Below are 20,254 nucleotides of genomic sequence, written 5' to 3'. Positions count from 1 at the left end.
AAATAAATAAATAAATAAATAAATAAATAAATAAATAAATAAATAAAATCTTTAAAAAAAAAAGGCACAGGAGAGACAGCTATGTGAAGACAGGGGCAGAGATTGGAGTGATTCACCTATAATAAGCTAAGGAACGCCAAGGAACACCAGGTGCTGAGAGAAGTTCAAAGAAGCAAGGCAGTATTCTTCCCTAAAGCCTTTGGAGGGATCATGGCCTGCTGACACCTTGATTCAGGAATTCTGACCTCCAGAACTGTGAGAGAATAAATTTTTGTTGTTTTAAGCCACCAAGTTTGTGGCAATTTGTTACAAGCAACCCTAAGAAACTAATATACTCATTAATGTATGAGTACTTAAATAAATTAAGGCATATCAGTATTATCAGATACTGGATAATCACTGAAAAGAATGAGGCAGAAAAAAAAGAATGAGTCAGCTTTCTCTGTACTGATGTGGAAATAAGATTATGATATTTTGCTAACATTTTTAAAAAGCATGTAGAAATATGTGTTCCATTTATGTAGCATGATCCTATTTATACAGAAATCTGTTCATAGTAGTTAACACTGAAGGGCCAGGGAAGTGTAAGAAAACTAACAGAGGTTTTTAAATGGTTATTCTTAAATTTTTTATTGATTTTCCTCTAAATTTTATTCTTTGGCTTTTTTTAAGCCTGTAGGTTGTATTACTTTCATATTTTTTTAAATAATGAAAATATATACATCATATGCATTCATAAGTTTAGGAGGATTTCCCAACTATATCACTATTATTGAAGATTTAAGGTTAAGTTTTATATTTTAAAATATTTTTCAGAGCTTGTTTGTACACTTTTATAGGTTCATGGAAAGGCACAAGGAAGTTATTAAATCCTTTTTAAAAAAAGTTATTTAACAAGGAAAAGAACTGTAACTATGAGAGGTAATAGATGTTAACTAAACTTATTGTGGTAATCATTTCACAATATATACATAATTCAAATTATTATGTTGTACACCTTAAACTTACACAATGTTATATGCCCATAAGTATTAATAAAACTGGAAAAAAAACTAAAAATAAAAGACTTTTAAAAAAGATTTTATTCATTCATTTGAGAGAAAGAGAGAGCATGAGCAGAGGGTGGGGGGAGGGGGAGAAGCAGACTCCCTGCAGGGCTCCATCCCAGGACCCAGAGATCATGACCTGAGCCCAAGGCAGATGCTTAACCATCTGAGCCACCCAGGTGCCCCAAGACTTTTTTAAACAATAAAATTTAAAAGTTACTGACTTTTTAAAGTACCAGATTAAACTAACACTGCAAAATTTTTCTTAATTATTCTCTGCCTTAACTTGCATATCTCCACAATAATGTAGTTAAGTAGAATTCAGATGAAACCAAGGAAAATAGGTTGAAAAGTAGGTCAGTAAAATTAAACAAAATTTTAATAAATTGTACTCATCAGTATTTTCCATGAAACCATGTGAAACTGAACTAAAGGAAATTCTTTTCTGTATGAGCTTATTGGGATTCCTTCTATTTCCAGTATTTCTTGTTGACTATGCTTTGTGGCAGAATCAAAAATGATATTTTGATTCTTCAAAGTATACTACTGTCTTTATGCAAGATCTTAAGTATCATGTGTGGTCAATGACGTATGCACAAAATGAATATCATAGAATCATTTAGTCAAATATTTTCATTTCACAAACTAGCTCCTGGAGGGTAAATAATGACCTGCAGGTGCGACACAGTGAGTTAGTGAGAAAACTACTTAGTGGGACTAGTGGTATCCAAATTAGTATTAGTGCCACTGCCCACTCTGTTTTCTTCAAGTCAAATTGCAGGAGTTTACACTTCATCTTTTCTACATTGAAAGGTCACTTCTCCAAAGCCAGCTTGGGAGTGGGATAATTAGGCAGTGATAAAGAAAAAGAGAATTAATATCTACTGGGCATCTACTATGCATTAGGCATATATGCATGAACATATTCAATCCTTACAATTGTATATTGTGGTTTTAAGTCCATTTAGTTATAGAAATTGAAGCTTATAGATGTACACTGTACCATTAGCTTAAAAGGTTCCGCTCTCAGAATTGATAAAGTTATTGCTTATTCCAACAAAGGCTTAATAAACAAGATGATGTTATCAGCTGAAAGGAAGATTGGAATTGTTAGCATCCAAAGGTTTGTTCTGAACATGGATTTATCCAGGAAGTGAACCCTGATCTTCCTGACTCAAAGCCCACGTCTTTTCTAATATATCATGCTGCCATCCTTGCTAGTTTGTATTTTAAACAGCAATGAACAATGCCTGGAATCATTGTATCTATTCTTGAGCACAGGACTTAAATTCTTCCCTTTTTAAATTAGGCGTCAGCTTAAGAAATGTTAGCAAGGACTAGCGGTCTAAAACATGGTAGTGCTCTGATTGGCCAAGAAATGTTGCTGAGGTCACTGACCAGTCCGGGAACTGAATGAAGGCTCTGACCAGACACTTGCCATCATGCTGTGGAAAGAATATCAGTGTTAAGATTCAGAATTCCTTAAACAAAATAATAAACCTACCACTAACTATTTGTGAACATGGCAGGTTATTCAACCTCTCTAACTGGTTCCATTGTCTGTGGAGCTCAAAGAGGTGTTGTGAGGCTCTCTTATGAGGATGTTTGTGAATGTACTTTACAGATTATAAAGTGCTTTGTAAATTCATCCATTCATTCACTAAATATCAATTGAGCACCACTTTGTGTCACATAAGGAATAATTTAAAGGATTATTTGCATAAGTAAAGAAAATGTTGCAAGCAGGGGCTAGATGCAAGTAAGATATTATTGAGCTTACCAAGTAATTGTAGGGTGTAATCTTGTCAATGTATGGACTTTTAGGAGTAACAGTTATGCTTAGATGTTCTCCCACAAGCAAACTCCTGTAACTGCCTGCCCAGCTAAGGGAATGGAAACTTTGGCTATAAAGAAGATGTGGTCCATATATAGGCCACCACTCCTGGCCTGATATTCTTTTGGAAGGTCTGAGTCATCAGTTCTGACCTAGAAAAGATAGTGTCAAAAAATGTAAAACACTGATGCTTAACCCTGCAGCAATGATGATGATGATGGTGATGCTGGTAAATGTTAACACTTTTCTAGTACCCACTTAGTGCCAGGTCTGGCCTTTAGTGTTTGACATGTGTGAATGTATCCATTTACCTTATACATCTCTCAAGCTTCACAACATCTTATGAAAAGGCAAATTAGTATTCTACTGCCTTAACATCATGATAAGCCATATTATCAAGTGACTACAGAAAGCCTATTAGTTTAAAAAATAATAAAGTTAACTATAAAAATCTAGGCTACTATAGAAGAGTCCAGTGAAATCAAAGAAAAGAAAAGATCTTGGATCAAATGTTGGCTTTCTTTCTTAAATGACATGCCAACTTATTGATTTATTTCCTTCTGCTACAGGTTGGCAGGAACTAAGAATTTGGGGAGAGGAAAAATGTGGGGAGGGATGTGGCAATAATTCTTAAAAGCTAATAGAGATATTGGTTGTGAAGGGATATGGTGGTGAATAATTTCACTTCCTAAGAGAGAAACAGGGAAAAGAACTTAGGAGACTAAACAAGATCTCTTCTCAAGGGTAAAATGCAGGGTCAATATGCAGCCAAGAATACTTTATCCAGCTAGGCTGTCATTGAAAATAGAAGGAGTGATAAAAAGCTTCCAGAAAAAACAGAAACTAAAAGAATTTGCAATCACCAAATCAGCCCTACAAAAAATATTGAAAGGGGTCCTCTAAGCAAAGAGAGAGCCTAAAAGTAACATAGACCAGAAAGGAATAGAGATAATATACAGTAACAGTCACCTTACAGGCAATACAATGGCACTAAATTCCTATCTTTCAGTAGTTACCCTGAATGTAAATGGCCTAAATGCCCCAATCAAAAGACACAGGGTATCAGAGTGGATAAAAAAGCAAGACCTGAAAAAAAAAAAAAAAAAAAAGACCTGTTGATATGCTGTCTGCAAGAGACACATTTTAGACCCCAAAACACATCCAGATTTAAAGTGAGGGGGTGGAAAACCATTTATCATGCTAATGGACATCAAAAGAAACCTGGGGTGGCAATCCTTATATCAGACAAATTAGATTTTAAACCAAAGACCATAATAAGAGATGAGGAAGGACACTATATCATACTTAAAGGGTCTATCCAACAAGAAGATCTAACAATTGTAAATATCTATGACCCTAACCTGGGAGCAGCCAATTATATAAGCCAATTAATAACAAAATCAAAGAAACACATCAACAATAATATAATAATAGTAGGTGACTTTAACAACACCCTCACTGAAATGGACAGATCATCTAAGCAAAAGATCAACAAGGAAATAAGGGCTTTAAATGACACACAGGACCAGATGGACTTCACAGATATATTCAGAACATTCCATACCAAAGCTACAGAATACACATTCCTCTCTAGTGCACATGGAACATTCTCCAGAATAGATCACATCCTGGGTCACAAATCAGGTCTTAGCTGTTACCAAAAGATCAAGATTATTCCCTGCATATTTTCAGATCATAATTGCTTTGAAACTCAAACTCAATCACAAGAGGAAAGTCCCACTGTTGGTGGGAATGCAAGCTGGTGCAACCACTCTGGAAAACAGTATGGAGGTTCCTCAAAAAGTTGAAAATAGAGCTACCCTACGACCCAGCAATTGCACTACTGGGTATTTATCCCAAAGATACAAATGTAGTAATCCGAAGGGGCACCTACATCCCAAAGTTTATAGCAGCAATGTCCACAATAACCAAACTATGGAAAGAGCCCAGATGTCCATCGACAGATGAATGGATAAAGAAGATGTGGTGTGTGTGTGTATATATATATGTACACACACAAAATGGAATATTATGCAGCCATCAAAAAATGAAATCTTGCCATTTGCAACAACATGGATGGAACTAGAGGTTATTATGCTAAGCTAAATAAGTCAATCAGAGAAAGACAATTATCATATGATCTCACTGATATGTGGAATTTGAGAAAGAAGGCAGAGGATCATAGGGGAAGAGAGGAAAAAATGAAACAAGACAAAACCAGAGAGGGAGACAAACCAATAAGAGACTCTTAACCTCAGGACACAAACTGAGGGTTGCTGGAGGGGAGCAAGGTGGGGGGATGGGATGGCTGGGTGATGGACATTGGGGAGGGTATGTGTTGTGGGGAGCACTGCGTATTGTGTAAGACTGATGAATCACAGACCTGTACCCCTGAAACAAATAATACATTATATGTTAATAATAAAAAAATAATTACTGATAAAAAATAAATGATTTATATTGGTTTAAAAAAATAAAGGGTGTTCTTTTTTTTTTAAAAGATTTTATTTATTTATTTGAGACAGAGAGAATGAGAGACAGAGAGCATGAGAGGGAGGAGGGTCAGAGGGAGAAGCAGACTCCCTGCCGAGCAGGGAGCCTGATGTGGGACTCGATCCCGGGACTCGAGGATCATGACCTGAGCCGAAGGCAGTCGCTTAACCAACTGAGCCACCCAGGTGCCCTAAAGGGTGTTCTTTAATGGAGCCATTTAAAATGTATTTCCACTAACATTTAATTTACACACCAAAGTTATCAATTGGGATAAAAGAAGTATAAAATTACCAGGTTGTTCCCAAAATAAGTGCTCAATAAATGTCTGCTGCTATTTAATATTGAATAAATTAATGCCACATTTGACTTGTGCTATATTGATGAAAACTATTCATATAATGAAAATGCCAAGGTTAAATTTTGATTTAAATTAAAAGCATACTCACTATAAAAGTTAAGGTAATTTCCCTTTGTTATGGTTTTAGGTCTTCATCCAATGAATAAATTCTAACTTTTACTATAAGAAAAAAAAACTGTCATTATTAGAAACTCTGTTCAACTCTAAATGATCTGACAATATTATTAATAACCCTATAACATGAGGGTCATGAAATTTAAAATAAAAATTTAAAAGTCCAGGGGCGCCTGGGTGGCTCAGTTGGTTAAGCGACTGCCTTCGGCTCAGGTCATGATCCTGGAGTCCCGGGATCGAGCCCCGCATCGGGCTCCCTGCTCAGCGGGAAGCCTGCTTCTCCCTCTCCCACTCCCCCTGCTTGTGTTCCCTCTCTCGCTGTGTCTCTTTCTGTCAAATAAATAAAATCTTTAAAAAAAAAAATTTTTAAAGTCCAAACATAAAATCCAAGTTTAAAGGAAAAGATGAATTAGGGGCTCCTGGCTGGCTCAGTTGTTAGAGTATGTGGCTCTTGATCTCATGGTCATGATTTCAAGCCCCACATTGAATATAGTAAAGCTTACCTTTTTTTTTTTTAAAGATTTTATTTATTTACTTGATAGAGATAGAAAGAGGGAGAGCACAAGCAGGTGGAGTGGCAGGCAGAGGGAGAGGGAGAAGCAGGCAACCTGTTGAGGAAGGAGCCTGACGTGGGGCTCGATCCCAGGACCCTGGGATCATGACCTGAGCTGAAGGCAGCCACTTAACCAACTGAACCACCCAGGCGTCCCCTAGTAAAGCTTACTTTTAAAAAAGAAAAACAAAAAAACAAAAAAAGGAAAAGATGAATTAGAATATTGGATGTGAACTTTATATTAAAGTGAAAAAAATGTTCTTTTCACCAAAAATTTCCTGAATGGGTTCTTTTAAATATTTCCCTTTATGCATTTAAAATATGATTCAACTCATTATTTTCAGTAAACCTTTTATATTTTGAAACCACTGATAGATAAGAAAGACTGCGGCCCCCTGGTACCTGAAATTATTATAGAGTAGAGTGAGAGGAATGTAAGCAGTAAATTGCATCAACAGACCCAGTGAAGTATTCTCTAACACATAAGATGCAGGCAAGAATCTGCATATCTCAAAATATTAAGTACTTGAGTGCATAGAAGGGTGAGAGTCTCACAGGCAGGACATCTCACCTTAGATACCTAGTGATTTTTCTGATCAGGCATCCACAAACAGTTCTGAGTGTCTAAGGAGCAGCCAATGTGTACTGGCAGGGAGTTTGTCCTGTTGCTAAAATTATGGAGGTGACCTCTATCTTTGGTCACCTGATTAGCATCATCACCATTGCCCTCATCTTCAATGGCAATTTGTAAAGTGCTGCTGCATTTGGTATGCCCATTAGCCTGACCTGCCTTCCCTCCCTTGAGATAATTTGTAAGAGGAAATTTACTAGAAGACTGAAACCATTCCCAATGGAGACAAACATTGCTAGGCGAATTTTGCAATCTGGTTCACAATTTTCTATGTTAATATTAAATTGAAATATTATTTCTAAAAGATGACATTGAGAATAAACATGAGATTTTTTTGTGCTCGCTTCGGCAGCACATATACTAAACATGAGATTTTTTTTTCAAAGTTAAAATTCATCTTCTTGTATTAACTTTCAGCTCGCCTCACGTTTTTTTAAAGAACATTTTGAAAGGAGACTTGGCATCATTCTAAGAAAGGTCCCTCCTACCTCCAAATTATGCTCATATTTTGCTGATTCTTTGTTTTTATAATGTACAATTTAACCTTCAGTTTGTCAACTCTTTCATTTTTGTGTATGGTATAAAGTTGGGAATTAACTTCATTTTTCCCTTCAAAGATAAGCCACTGGTCTCAATACCATTAATCGATCATCCTACTTTTTTCCCAGAAACTAAAATTCCCTTTTTATTATACTTGACTCATCTGAATTGTAAACACATCTGTCTGTCTGAATGAAGAGAAATCCATTGTCATAGCATGGTGGAATTTTTGCTGCTTTTGAAAAATGATCAGATACAACTTCTAAATATACCTATGAAACTGCATTTGGTGCTCCAGATAAATCTTTTGGTTGTATCTGTTAAAAAAAAAAGTTAATGGAGGAAATATTATATAATAATCTTAAAATAGCAAAAGCGTTTGTCTTTTAGTTAGCTATGAGAGTGATTTGAATTGTTTATATGCAACAAATATGAAAATTTTGTAAAATAAAACAGTAAATATATCTTTCCAGGAACACCTCTGGATTTTGGTTTCTTATCAAATTTAGTTTGAAATAATTACTTAAAAAAACTGATCCAGATTTAATGTCTATTAAAAATGACAATCACTGAAAAAATTCAATTTTTAATAGACAAAATAACCAAGTCATCAAGAAAGATCAAAAGTTTATCAGCAATGGAGGGGTGGGAGAATGGGGGGATTAAATGACTTACCACATGGTAGTATAAATGAACAAAATATCGCTTATATTTATAGTTCTATATGGACTTATACTTTGAAATCTTTCTTTTGCTAATGTTTTTCATGTCCATTGGTCATTGTATATTTAGTATGTAGCCCTCTTCAAATGTTTTGCATATGGCCAGTAAGTTTTATAGTAATTGCAGACACGTCTCTAATTTTCCTTGAATATTGTTCACAAATTCGTTTGAAGGAAAATTTGTTTGATTCAAGTCCAAAGAGAAAGTACTAAAAACCTATCAAAGGTACATATTTTAGGAAAAAACTAATTTTTGTAGAAAACAAAGAGGTTAGAATGTTGTACATAATTTAGGAAAACAAATGTTCAAATTTTTCTCCATTTACCTCTTTGAATTTTTTTTTTTTTAAGATTTATTTATTTATTTGAGAGAGAGAGAATGAGAGACAGAGAGCATGAGAGGGAGGAGGGTCAGAGGGAGAAGCAGACTCCCTGCCGAGCAGGGAGCCCGATGCGGGACTCGATCCAGGGACTCGATCCAGGGACTCGATCCAGGGACTCGATCCAGGGACTCCAGGATCATGATCTGAGCTGAAGGCAGTCGCTTAACCAACTGAGCCACCCAGGCGCCCCTACCTCTTTGAATTTTTAAATCAACAAAGTCAAACCTATGTCTAGGGGCACCTGGGTGGCTCAGTCGTTAAGCATCTGCCTTCGGCTCAGGTCATGATCCCAGGGTCCTGGGATCCAGCCTCGCATCAGGCTCCCTGCTCCGTGGTAAGCCTGCTTCTCCCTCTCCCACTCCCCTTGCTTGTGTTCCCTCTCTCACTGTGTCTCTCTCTGTCAAATAAATAAATAAAATATTAAAAAAAACAAAAACAAAAAACCTCTATGTCTTTCTCTTCCTCTACTTTTCCTCTGAATATATAAAATTTAAGTATATAAATTATCTCTTTCTAGTACAGTAGTCCCCCTTTATCCATGAGGGATACATTCCAAGACCCCCAGTGGATGCCTGAAACTGTGGTTAGTACCAAACCCTATATATAAATACAGGTTTTTTTCTATACAAAATACCTATGATAAAGTTTAATTTATAAATTAGGCACAGCAAGAGATTAACAGTAACTAATAATAAAATAGAACAATTATAGCAATATGCCATAATAAAAGTGGTCTATTTTTCTCTCTCAAAATATCTTACTTTACTGTATTTACTCCTCTTGTGATGATGCGAGATGGTAAAATGCCTGTGTGATGAGAGGAAGTGAGGTGAATGACACAGGTGTGTGATGTAGTATGAGGCTATGATTGACCTTCTGATGATACATTAGGAGGGGGATCATCTGCTTCTGGACCACAGTTGACCACGGTTAACTGAAACCACGGAAAGTGAAACAGCTGATCAGAAGAGACTACTGTATTCATCTTGCAATTTTTAAACGGGTGTATGTGTCGGTTGACTTCATTTTCAACTCATATCATCAGATCTTTTCACCTTAATAACCTTTATCTGCTTTATACATTTCTTTACATTGCCCCCAAATAAAAAGTGGATTCTCTATTTAACATTTCCCACTTACTTACCTTTATAAACATATGGCATTTATTTCTTATTAAATAGTAGATTCACTTAATAGTATGATGTAACACATTTTTACACCCACATATGTAGAAAGGATCCATGTGTGTTTTATAAAGAAACGTTTGGCATATAAAATAAACTATTATAAGAATACATACAGTTAAGTTTGCAGAACTTTGGAGTTTATTTTTTGGAGATAAATTACCTTGGCCAAAAGAATATGTAGAACTATTATCAGGATAACTTTTAATAGCAGTGGTCACAGCAAATGAGTCTGTGTATCCATGAACTTGAATTACTACATTTTCAGAGGTTCCAAACATAGAATACAATAGGTGCTGAGACAACATACCTGTTGAAACAATAAAATATAGTCAATCTGTTAATAAAACATATTTTTAAAACATTTTTCACTTAGGAGAATCAATTGAAATTAGCAACGTTTCTTACACCTAACAACATATTTTTTATTTCTCAAAATTTTATTATCTATGATAAAGCCAGGATAGCTTCCTGAAAGCATCCCAAGGATTAGATTTCAAGCAGACACATGGTAGTGGTTTTGATCAGTTGCAGCCTGGGTATGTTTAATAGAATCCTCTATAAGAAATGCAAATAGGGATTATGTGTCAGTCTTTCAAAGAATCCATTTTTAACCAAAATATCAATCAGTAAGTTACTCTTCCCTGGGGCAAGGGTAACAGCTTGGGAAAAATATGAAGTTTTAGAATACAAGTCAAACACTGTTCACAAAGTACTCATATAGAAAACAGAGCAACGGCATAGGACAATAGATAAAAGAAGAAATTCAATTCAGTTTTCAGAAGTAGAAAATTTCATGTGGCAGCTGATTGAGTTCTTTTTTCTATAAAATTATAACCAAAATACATTGCAAATGAAAATGGGGTCTTTCACTTACGTTTGCTCCTGTACCCAACTTTTTCCCAAGTAGAAAAAAATATAGACCAAAAATATTCATGGCTGGGGTAGCATTAAACTATTGACAGAACCTTTCCTGAAACTGCCCTCCTTTTTGTAAACTCAGCTTGAAGAATTTGGTTAAATTAGTCTTCAGGTTAATTTTTTTTTTAAAGATTTTTATTTATTTATTTGACAGAGAGAGAGACAGCGAGAGCAGGAACATAAGCAGGGGGAGTGGGAGAGGGAGAAGCAGGCTCCCAAAGAGCAGGGAGCCTGATGCGGGACTCGATCCCAGGACCCTGGGATCATGACCTGAGCTGAAGGCAGTCGCTTAACCAACTGAGCCACCCAGGCGCCCTTCAGGTTAATTATTAACATTAGATAGTGGGATCACTGAGAAGGAAGTTTAAGAATCTAAATCACAACCTTTTAACGTTCATAGGTAATTTTGTAATTTGAAGTATAAGCAGATTTTGATGAGTAAAGCAGAAAAGACACCCAAATGGGAGTGTTTCAAACCTGGACACAGACAAACACTTGGAAGCTGCTCTGGCACATTTTCTGAGTGTAGTAGATGCAGTTGATGCCGTGACAAGATCCCCTTTCCCGGGCTTGGTGCACCCATCCTATAGATACTGTGAGTGTTGGCTGCTAAAGTTTCCCCCTTCTCCAGGTAATTTGCTTCAGCCATGGCGGACAGCTTGCCCAGAAATGCTTGAGAAGTTACATCCTCTCTCTAGGATTGGTCCATAGTCAATAACTGACTGATTCTGGGGACACAACTACCTAGCTACCTTGCTTCAAGGTGGGACAACTTTGTGGTACCATGCACGCTAGAGAGCAGCGCCTCCCCCGCCCCGCCCCGGGATCAGGCTAAAGCTAGACCTCAGTTGACACCACGTCTTTGCTTAGATCCTGCCTTGCCCTGTGCAGCTTCCCTCATGGCTTACAGGTTTCTTTTGAGAGAAGTCTTGCAATAAACCTACTTGCATAAGACTGCCTCCCTGTCTCAGGCTCTACATTCTAAATTTACAGAACATGGGAAAGGACTATCATCCTGGACCACGTGTAGAATGTCTCAGATATGGAAGTGGTTCTGAAGCTTCCCTGGAATGGGTCTGGTTTGAATTGGGGCCCATGAGGCCTGTACTGACCACTTTAGAGCAGGTCTGAAATCCCAAGGCAGCTTCCCAAATGCTGAGATGTTCCCAGGAATTCTAGGGCTAGAAATGATCCATCAATGTCGATGACCAGGACATGGCCAAGGGAGCTATGAAGCTATTGTTAGCTTAGGCTTTCTCAAATCTGCATTCAGTTGCATGTATGGTCCCATCCTGAACTGCAAGTCTCTAGGTATAGTTGGGATGGCTAGGGGTTAGGTGATTGGGTTTTGTAATTGCCTGTTCACTTGACTGTTCTTCTGTCTAGGTTGTAAGTTCCATGAGGACAGGTAGTGGGTCTAACATATACAATGGGGATACACCCTAGAACTTATTACAGTGCCTAAGGACACTTAAGACACTCAACAAATTGTTGCCAAATGAATGAATGAATGAATGAATGAATGAATGATCAGGTGGACCAAGGAAAATAATATTGAAAGGTAGGTTGAGGGCAGATTGTATATGGCCCTGAATGCCATGTTAATGAGTCTGGACTTCATTTTGTATGCAATGGGAAACAAACAAGGACATTTTGACCTTGCTGCTCTGACCCTGGGGATGTTGACCATCTCTTTATGACCTACTAATGTTCTTTGTTCCATGAAAAGAATAGATAGGTAGTTCATTTTATCCAAAGCATTAGTGAAATTGTTCTCTAAGGTAAAATGCAACCAGAAATTCATGAAATCCTGAAATGTCAAACATTCATTCACAACAGCAACTTTAAAAACTGATATACCACAAAAGTTTTAGATTTTGATAGTGTGTTAGGCAGGGCTTTACAACTGCAATGTTTGACTTTATAATTTTGTTGGGACTGATGGACTTGTGTGAGTAGTTAATGAACATTCTCATGGAAGTAATGTTGGGACATACGTGCTATTGCAACATATTCTTCTAAACAGACACTTGTAAGCTAATATTTAAACCATTGACTGAATTTTGAACCATGTCAAGGAGGAGCAATGATAGGAAAACAAAGAAGCAACAATGTACTGAAAAGAATGATTTAATGTAAAAGGACCTTAAGGTTGCAGCTGCATAGATCCAGTCCAGAACATTTTCAGACCAACAGTGTTAGAAACACTCTCATCAGAGATGAGAATGATTTTAGCTCTGTTTTTATTTTTGGCCAACTGTCTCAGTAACCGAAGCCATCCAAAAAACACAAAAAACAAAAACAAAATAACAACACTTTATTTCAAGAGCATATTTAACATATGTCTTCTTTTCACATGGGCTCCAATATTTAGACCACAAAAGAACAATCTGTGTTACTTGTTTTGTACTCAGTCCCATGGTCCACCCATCAGGTGGACCACTTTTCTAAGCCCTAGAGTTGTATATCTAACTGCCTTACTCATATCTCCACTTGGATATCTAATTGGCATCTTAAACTTAATACATAACCAATGGGTCAAAGAAAAAAAAATCACAAAGGAAATTGGAAAATACTTTGAGATCAATGAAAATGAAGACACAACATACCAAAATATATGGGATGCAATGAAAGCAGTGCTTAGAGGAAATTCTGTAGCTATAAACACCTACATTAAAAAAGAAGAAAGATCTTGGGGCGCCTGGGTGGCTCAGTCAGTTAAGCATCTACCTTGGGCTCAGGTCATGATCCCAGGGTTCTGGGATCCAATCCCATGTCAGGCTCCCTGCTCAGCAGGGAACATGCTTCTCCTTTTGCCTCTCCCCCTGCTTGTGTAGGCGCTGTCTCTCTCTCTCTCAAATAAATCTTAAAAAAAAAAAAGATCTCAAAGCACAACCTAACCTCCACCTTAAGACAGTAGGAAAAGAAGAGGAAACTAAATGCAAAGCAAGTAGAAGAAAGGAAATAATAAGGATTAGAGTGGGAATTAGAGAATAGAAAAACAATAGAGAAAATCAACTTAACCAAAAGTTGTTTCTTTAAAAAGATCGACAAAATTAGCAAATCTTTAGCTAAGCTCTCTAAGAAAAAAGACTCAAATTACTAAAATAATGAATGAAAGACAAGACATTATTCCCAATATTCCACAAATGGAAAGGACTATAAGGGAATGCTATGAACAACTGTATGCCAACAGATGAAATTAAAAAAACAGATGAAATAGAAAAGTTCCTAGAAATACATAAACTACTAAAATTGACCAAAGAAGAGATAGACAATCAGAAAAGACCTCTAAGACGATGGACTCTGAAAAACAAACAGGGTTCTAGAGGGGAGGGGGGTGGGAGGATGGGTTAGCCTGGTGGTGGGTATTGAGGAGGGCACATTCTGCATGGAGCACTGGGTGTTGTGCACAAACAATGAATCATGGAACACTTCCCCTAAAACTAATGGTGTAATGTATGGGGATTAACATAAGAATAAAAAAAAAAAAGTTGGGACTGGAAAGTTGCAAAGTATGTCTTTAAGATTTAAAAGACAGTAAAAAAAAAAAAAAAGAAAAGACCTCTAGTAAGTAAAGAAATTCAATTAGCAATTTAAAAACTACCCACAAAAAGAAGCCCAAGTCCAAAGGCTTCACTGGAATCAAACATATAAAGAAGAATTAATGCCAATTCTTCTCAAAAAATAGAAGAGGAGGGAACACTTCCCAATTCATTCTATCAGACCAGTATTACCCTGATACCCAAACCAAAGACAGCATAAGAAAATTAGAAACCGATTATCACTTACGAATATACATGCAAAAATCCTCAACAATATATTAGCAAAACAAATCCAGCATATAAAAAGATTATACACCACGAGGAAGTGGGATTTATCCCAGGAATGTAAGGTTGGTTTAACATCCCAAAATTAATTAATGTAAAACACCATAACAACAGAATGAAGAACAAAACCCACATGGTCATCTCAATAGTTGCAGAAAAAGCATTTTACAAAATTCAAGACTCTTTTATGATTTAAAACAAAACAAAACAACAAATACTCAACATGCTAGAAGTAGAAGAGAACTTCTCCAACCTGATAACAGCATCTAAGAAAAATCCACAGTTAACATCATACTTAAATGGTAAAAGATTGAATGCTTTCCTCCAAGATCAGAAAAAAAAACAAGGATGCCTACTTTTCCCACTTCCATTCAACATTATCCTGGAAGTTCTAACCAGGACAGTTAGGTGAGAAAAATAAATAAAAGGAAGGAAAGGAAGAAGTGACATTATCTCCATTTGCGAATGACATGATCTGGTATATAGAAAATCCAAAGTAATCCACTAAAAAAAAATTAAATTTAAGAAATAAGTTCAGCCAGGTTGCAGGATACTGGATCTATATACAAAAGTCAATTGTATTTCTATACAGCAGCAATGATTAAACTGAAATGAAATTAAGAAAACACTTCCATTTATAATAGCATCAAAGAAAATAAAGTACTTCAGAAAAAACTTGAAGTATAAAAGTTGCATTTTGAAAACTACAAAACATGTGGAAAGAATTAAAGAAAACTTAAATAGAAGGACATCCCAAGTTTATGACTCAGAAGACTTAATATCATTAATATTGCAATATGCCCCCAAATTGATCTACAGATTTAACACCATCTAACCCCTTCAGCTGTGGCACCTAATTTACGGTTTTTATTGTTCCAACTATGCTCTAGCCCTGCTGATGAATTTCTGGTTTCCTGAAGTTGTTCTCTCAAATATCTTTGGTCTTTGACAGCCTACCTATTCCCTTTGCCTTAGATGCTCTTCCCACCTTCCTCATGTGAGTAATTCCCATTGGTTGTCTTCAGGTCTCAGCCTACAAACACTTTTTTATAAGGTATCTTCCTTGATCTACTCTGAAGAGAATAATGCCTCTTTCTGTGTGTGCCTTGAAGACCCTATTCTTACTGAATACTTATACTTTCTATACAATTCCACCAATCTCTTTTTATATTCTACTTGTCCAGTAATGAAATGTAGTCATGTCTGGTAGGCAGGGCTGAGTCAAATTTGCTGTATTTACTGAACAAAGGAACTGAACAAATTGAAGAACTCACATGCTGATTTTGTCAAATGATGCTTCTTTCTTTAGTTTCCACCACCAACTAGGGTAGTGGTTCTGAGTCTCGTCTGCACATTAAAGTCATCTGGGGAGCTTTTAAAAATCTTGAATCCTAGGCCATGCTTTGGACTGATTAAATCAAGGTCTGAATGGGGTGGGGTGGGCAGGCATGAGTATTTTTAAGCCCCTCTCATAATTAAATATACAGCCAAGACTAAACCACTGTACTAGAAGTAGATTCTCTTCTATGTGACTATCTCCTAGGATCAGTTTGATCTCTTTTCTTTTACCTTTTTAGAGTACCAGCTGGAACCTAAGCATTATCCAAATGAAGGTCACCTAAGGCATAATTACTAGGGAGGTCCTCAGAAATTATTACAAGAGGTAGTTAAGAGGAGTTCAAGTTCCTGCATCAGGCTACATGGAGATGGGAAGATAATTCTGACAATAGACATTGCCATTCTGACTTTCCTTGGGTTCAGCCTCAATAGGCTATGCTTGAGCCTCCAGGAAACCCCAATAACAGGCTGGCTAAAAATGCTTACGTCTCCATGGGGCATTGAGAAGACGAGAGAACTCAGTAGTATGGTTTTGATTGGTTATAGTGGTGAGTAGCATTAATAATAACAAAGAGTTAATTATATCTGGACAGGACATAAAAGGAAAAAAAAAAGAGGGTGCCTGGGTGGCTCAGTTGGTTAAGTGACTGCCTTCGGCTCAGGTCATGATCCTGGAGTCCCAGTATCGAGTCCGCATCGGGCTCCCTACTGAGCGGGGAGTCTGTTTCTCCCTCTGACCCTCCCCCTCTCGTGCTCTCTCTCTCTCATTCTCTCTCTCTCAAATAAATAAATAAAATTTAAATAAAAGAAAGAATGACGAGAGGCCAGGACCTACTGGTTCAGGAGACCCCTCCCTCAATACAAAAGCACCCTTATCATCAGACACCAACACCCTCAGCACATACCTTTTGCACTTTGGCAACAGAGTGGGCTGCTTGGATTTCACTTATAGAAAGAACTTGCCATCCAGCTGCAAAGAGCATATTAGTTAATAGCTTCCAGTTGTTAATGCTTTCAAGACCCACATTAGCTTTCAAGCTGAGGCTGTGCCCTTCCCAGGCAGCCCCGAGCCAATGACTTAACACTAGAGCCTGGCCATTTCTATGTAAGAAAATAACTTTATCTTTTAAGACTGAAAGATGATGATAATGTTAACTGTAAATTGAAGGAGGTAAGCTAGATGAAATTCTCTCTAGTTCTTACATTCCATAAATCTGTTAAAAAGAATCTAGTAAAGTTTTTTTTTCTTTTTTTTAAGATTTTATTTATTTATTTGACAGAGAGAGACAGAGCGAGAGAGGGAAAACAAGCAGGGGGAGTGGGGGAGGGAGAAGCAGTCTTCCCATGGACAGGGAGCCGGTACGGGCCTGATCCCAGGACTCGGATCACGACCTGAGTCGAAGGCAGACGCTTAATGACTGAGCCACCCAGGTGCCCCAAGAATCTGGTAAAGTTTTATATGGACTGTCAATCTCCCTCATCTCTGATTCGCCGGTCAATATAAATATGGTATTTTCCTTCTTCTAGAAATTTGTCTCTAGTTCACTTCCCATTCTGATGTTATCCTGAATTTATTCCCTTTTGATGATATCTGTAGGGTGATATTTTGAGACCAAGTGAATATCTTATTCCCCAACTATATTTCATGTAATGGTTTCAACATCTCTTGATGATCTGTGTCTAAATCAAATATGTTACGGGTTGCAAAATGGCAATTTCCTAACTTGGGCATTTCATCTGTATTTATTAGCTGGAATGCTTCTGAAAGAAAGGGTTTCCCTTTTGTAGAAATTCAAAATATTAACTTACAAAAGCTTTAAAATTAGGAAGGAACTTACAGGAATCTAGAGCTTAAAATATTTCAAAGCTAGATACAAGCCAATAGCATCTGGAGGCTATACTGGTCTTACATATTCACTGGTCACATGGGAGAGCCACTCCAACCCTAAAGAGGTGAAAGACAAATAACAGTCTCGATTCAGGTGGTATGGTTCAGAGACAGAGGGGTTCAAGGTTTGCCTGAGTAGGGTCTGGTTTGGACCTGAGCACAAAAGGCCTGTTCTGGCCTTTAGATCTGAACTCACAGGGCAGGCCTCAAATTCTTCAAGTCTTGGTGTCATTTCAAACATTGGCACTGGAAACAGCCCAAGGTTAACCTGGATAGGGTTGTTATAAATCACTGGATATTGTAGGTCCTTCCCATCTGGACCCAACCCATACATGGATTCGCATGGAACACCACCAAGTCTCTAATTCTATTCCATTATCAGAGTGTCTTACTTTTCTGTATTTCCCACTAGATTGCAATCTCTTTCAGGGTAAAAACTGTGTCTATCTCATTCACCACTGCACCCCCACAAACCTGGCACATAATAGCATTTATTTTAAAATACATCTGTAATTTAGTTAACTTTTAAAGTCACAGAAAGAAATGGCAGTAGCAGAAGCTTCATCCCTGCCTGACCAGCTAGTCTGATTCTCCTCTAAAGCAAATTTGCAAAATCATTAAACTGGGTTTCAAAATGAGGCAAGTTCAAACAAACAAAATAACTTTGCTATCATTAGGAAAGAACCAAGGGACAGCCAAGCGACTCTACCATGGCTAATATTTGTATTGTAAATGCAACAGAAGGAAACAACTTCTTCATATTTTGAGTTAAATACAAATTAGTGTGGAATGAACGAGGTACCCTCATTCCTTTCCTATTCTCACTCTTGCTTTGGGGAGGGAGGTTCTTTTAGCATGCAAAGAGACGCAGTTAATATTCTAATTACCTAGAGAAAGATTTCCCCTCTGACATCTCTAAGGCCTGAGGTCTAACACCCTCATGCTAGACCCTAGTAGAGGGTACTGTATCTGGATGAAGGAGGAAAATTTGGCAATAAGGGACTGGAGAGTACCCATCAAGATTAACTGGATATGGACTACCCACAGGAAAAGTGTTTTGCACTATCCTCTGGATTTTGTGTATATTTTTGCTGGAATCAATTATTTTTGCATATTTTGTGTATATGTTTGATAGCATTGATAATGAACTACACCAGCACACCATGATTTGATAATGGAACCCACCTGAATATCATTATAGACGGCGAGGCATACCACTGAGGTTACACAATAAATCCAATTCTCTGGTGGAAAAGAGAAAAAGAAATGAATGTCAAAACAAACAAAAAACGATAGAACTGAACTTCAGCAACGGACACATTCCAAACTAACAAATATCATCTAACGTCAGTAAAAAATGGATACATCTTCCTTTTAAATTTAAAATCTGGAGCTTTTCAGGAATTTAGGCTTGTTCTACAACTCCAAGGGCTTCCTTCTGTGTTGCATAAATAGCGGGAGACAGGTAGGGAACATCATTCGTGTAAATGTGAATGGGAATAGTGCCCCCTGTTGGAAGTCACCCGAACTTCCTATTGAGGTGAACCCACTTCTGAGGAAAAACTAGAAGTGCCCAATGTGGCTTATAATATGGCCTCTCTTCCACCTTCTTCTTTTTAGCTTCTTCACTCCAAATTTTTGCACCAGCTATAATGATCTACTTAACAACCAGCTGATTGTCATGCTCTTTCTTCCCCCTTTCCTGGGGTTTGCACACGTTGTTCCCTTTGCCAAGCAAATTCTTCCCCCACTGTCCTACACCTTGACTAAATTCTTTTCCTCTTTCAGGCCTAAGATGAAATATCACTTCTGGAAAACCTTTGCCTAATATTAAAATAACTGAAACATTTTGAGAATTTACTATGGGGCAGGCACATCTCTAAGTTCTTTCACAGGCATTAACTTTTATAATTATCAGGAAAACTGTAGGAAGTAGGTATGATTATCCCGTTTCATGGATGAGGAAACTGAGGCACGGGTAGAGGGAATTTCTAAAACATTGTTACAAAGATGGGACCATGAACTCTCTGATGGTTAGAAAGGGATTGAGAGCAAATGGTTAAGAATGAGGGACTGGAGGGCGCCTGGGTGGCTCAGTCGGTTGGGCGACTGCCTTCGGCTCAGGTCACGATCCTGGAGTCCCGGGATCGAGTCCCGCATCAGGCTCCCTGCTCGGCGGGGAGTCTGCTTCTCCCTCTGACCCTCCCCCCTCTCATGTGCTCTCTCTCTCTCTCTCATTCTCTCTCTCAAATAAATAAATTTTAAAAAAAATCTTAAAAAAAAAAAGCATTAACCACAAGACAAAGATTGGTGAATTGGGCTGCATTAAAATTAAGATTTTCGGGCGCCTGGGTGGCTCAGTTGGTTGAGCGACTGCCTTCGGCTCAGGTCATGATCCTGGAGTCCCGGGATCGAGTCC

General features: G+C 37.5%; 1 long non-coding RNA gene across 1 annotated transcript in view; it reads right to left on the bottom strand.

Moving 5' to 3' along the window:
• LOC118018199 overlaps positions 1-19,068 on the bottom strand; it is a 24,826-nt gene extending 5,758 nt beyond the window's left edge. Inside the window, exons 1-4 of the long non-coding RNA XR_004681322.1 lie at positions 19,021-19,068; positions 16,853-16,917; positions 10,022-10,168; positions 5,820-5,890 (exon numbers count right to left, since the gene is read on the bottom strand). This is a non-coding gene — a long non-coding RNA (uncharacterized LOC118018199). The remainder of the gene's footprint in view (positions 1-5,819; positions 5,891-10,021; positions 10,169-16,852; positions 16,918-19,020) is intronic.
• Positions 19,069-20,254: the final 1,186 nt, after the last annotated feature.

The sequence above is a fragment of the Mirounga leonina genome, unplaced genomic scaffold (genome assembly GCF_011800145.1).
Source record: "Mirounga leonina isolate KUSES-001 unplaced genomic scaffold, KU_Mleo_1.0 Mir_170, whole genome shotgun sequence".
Classification (NCBI taxonomy): domain Eukaryota; kingdom Metazoa; phylum Chordata; class Mammalia; order Carnivora; family Phocidae; genus Mirounga; species Mirounga leonina.
The sequence above is the reverse complement of the archived record's forward strand: the minus strand, read 5'-3'. Positions and strand labels throughout refer to the sequence as shown.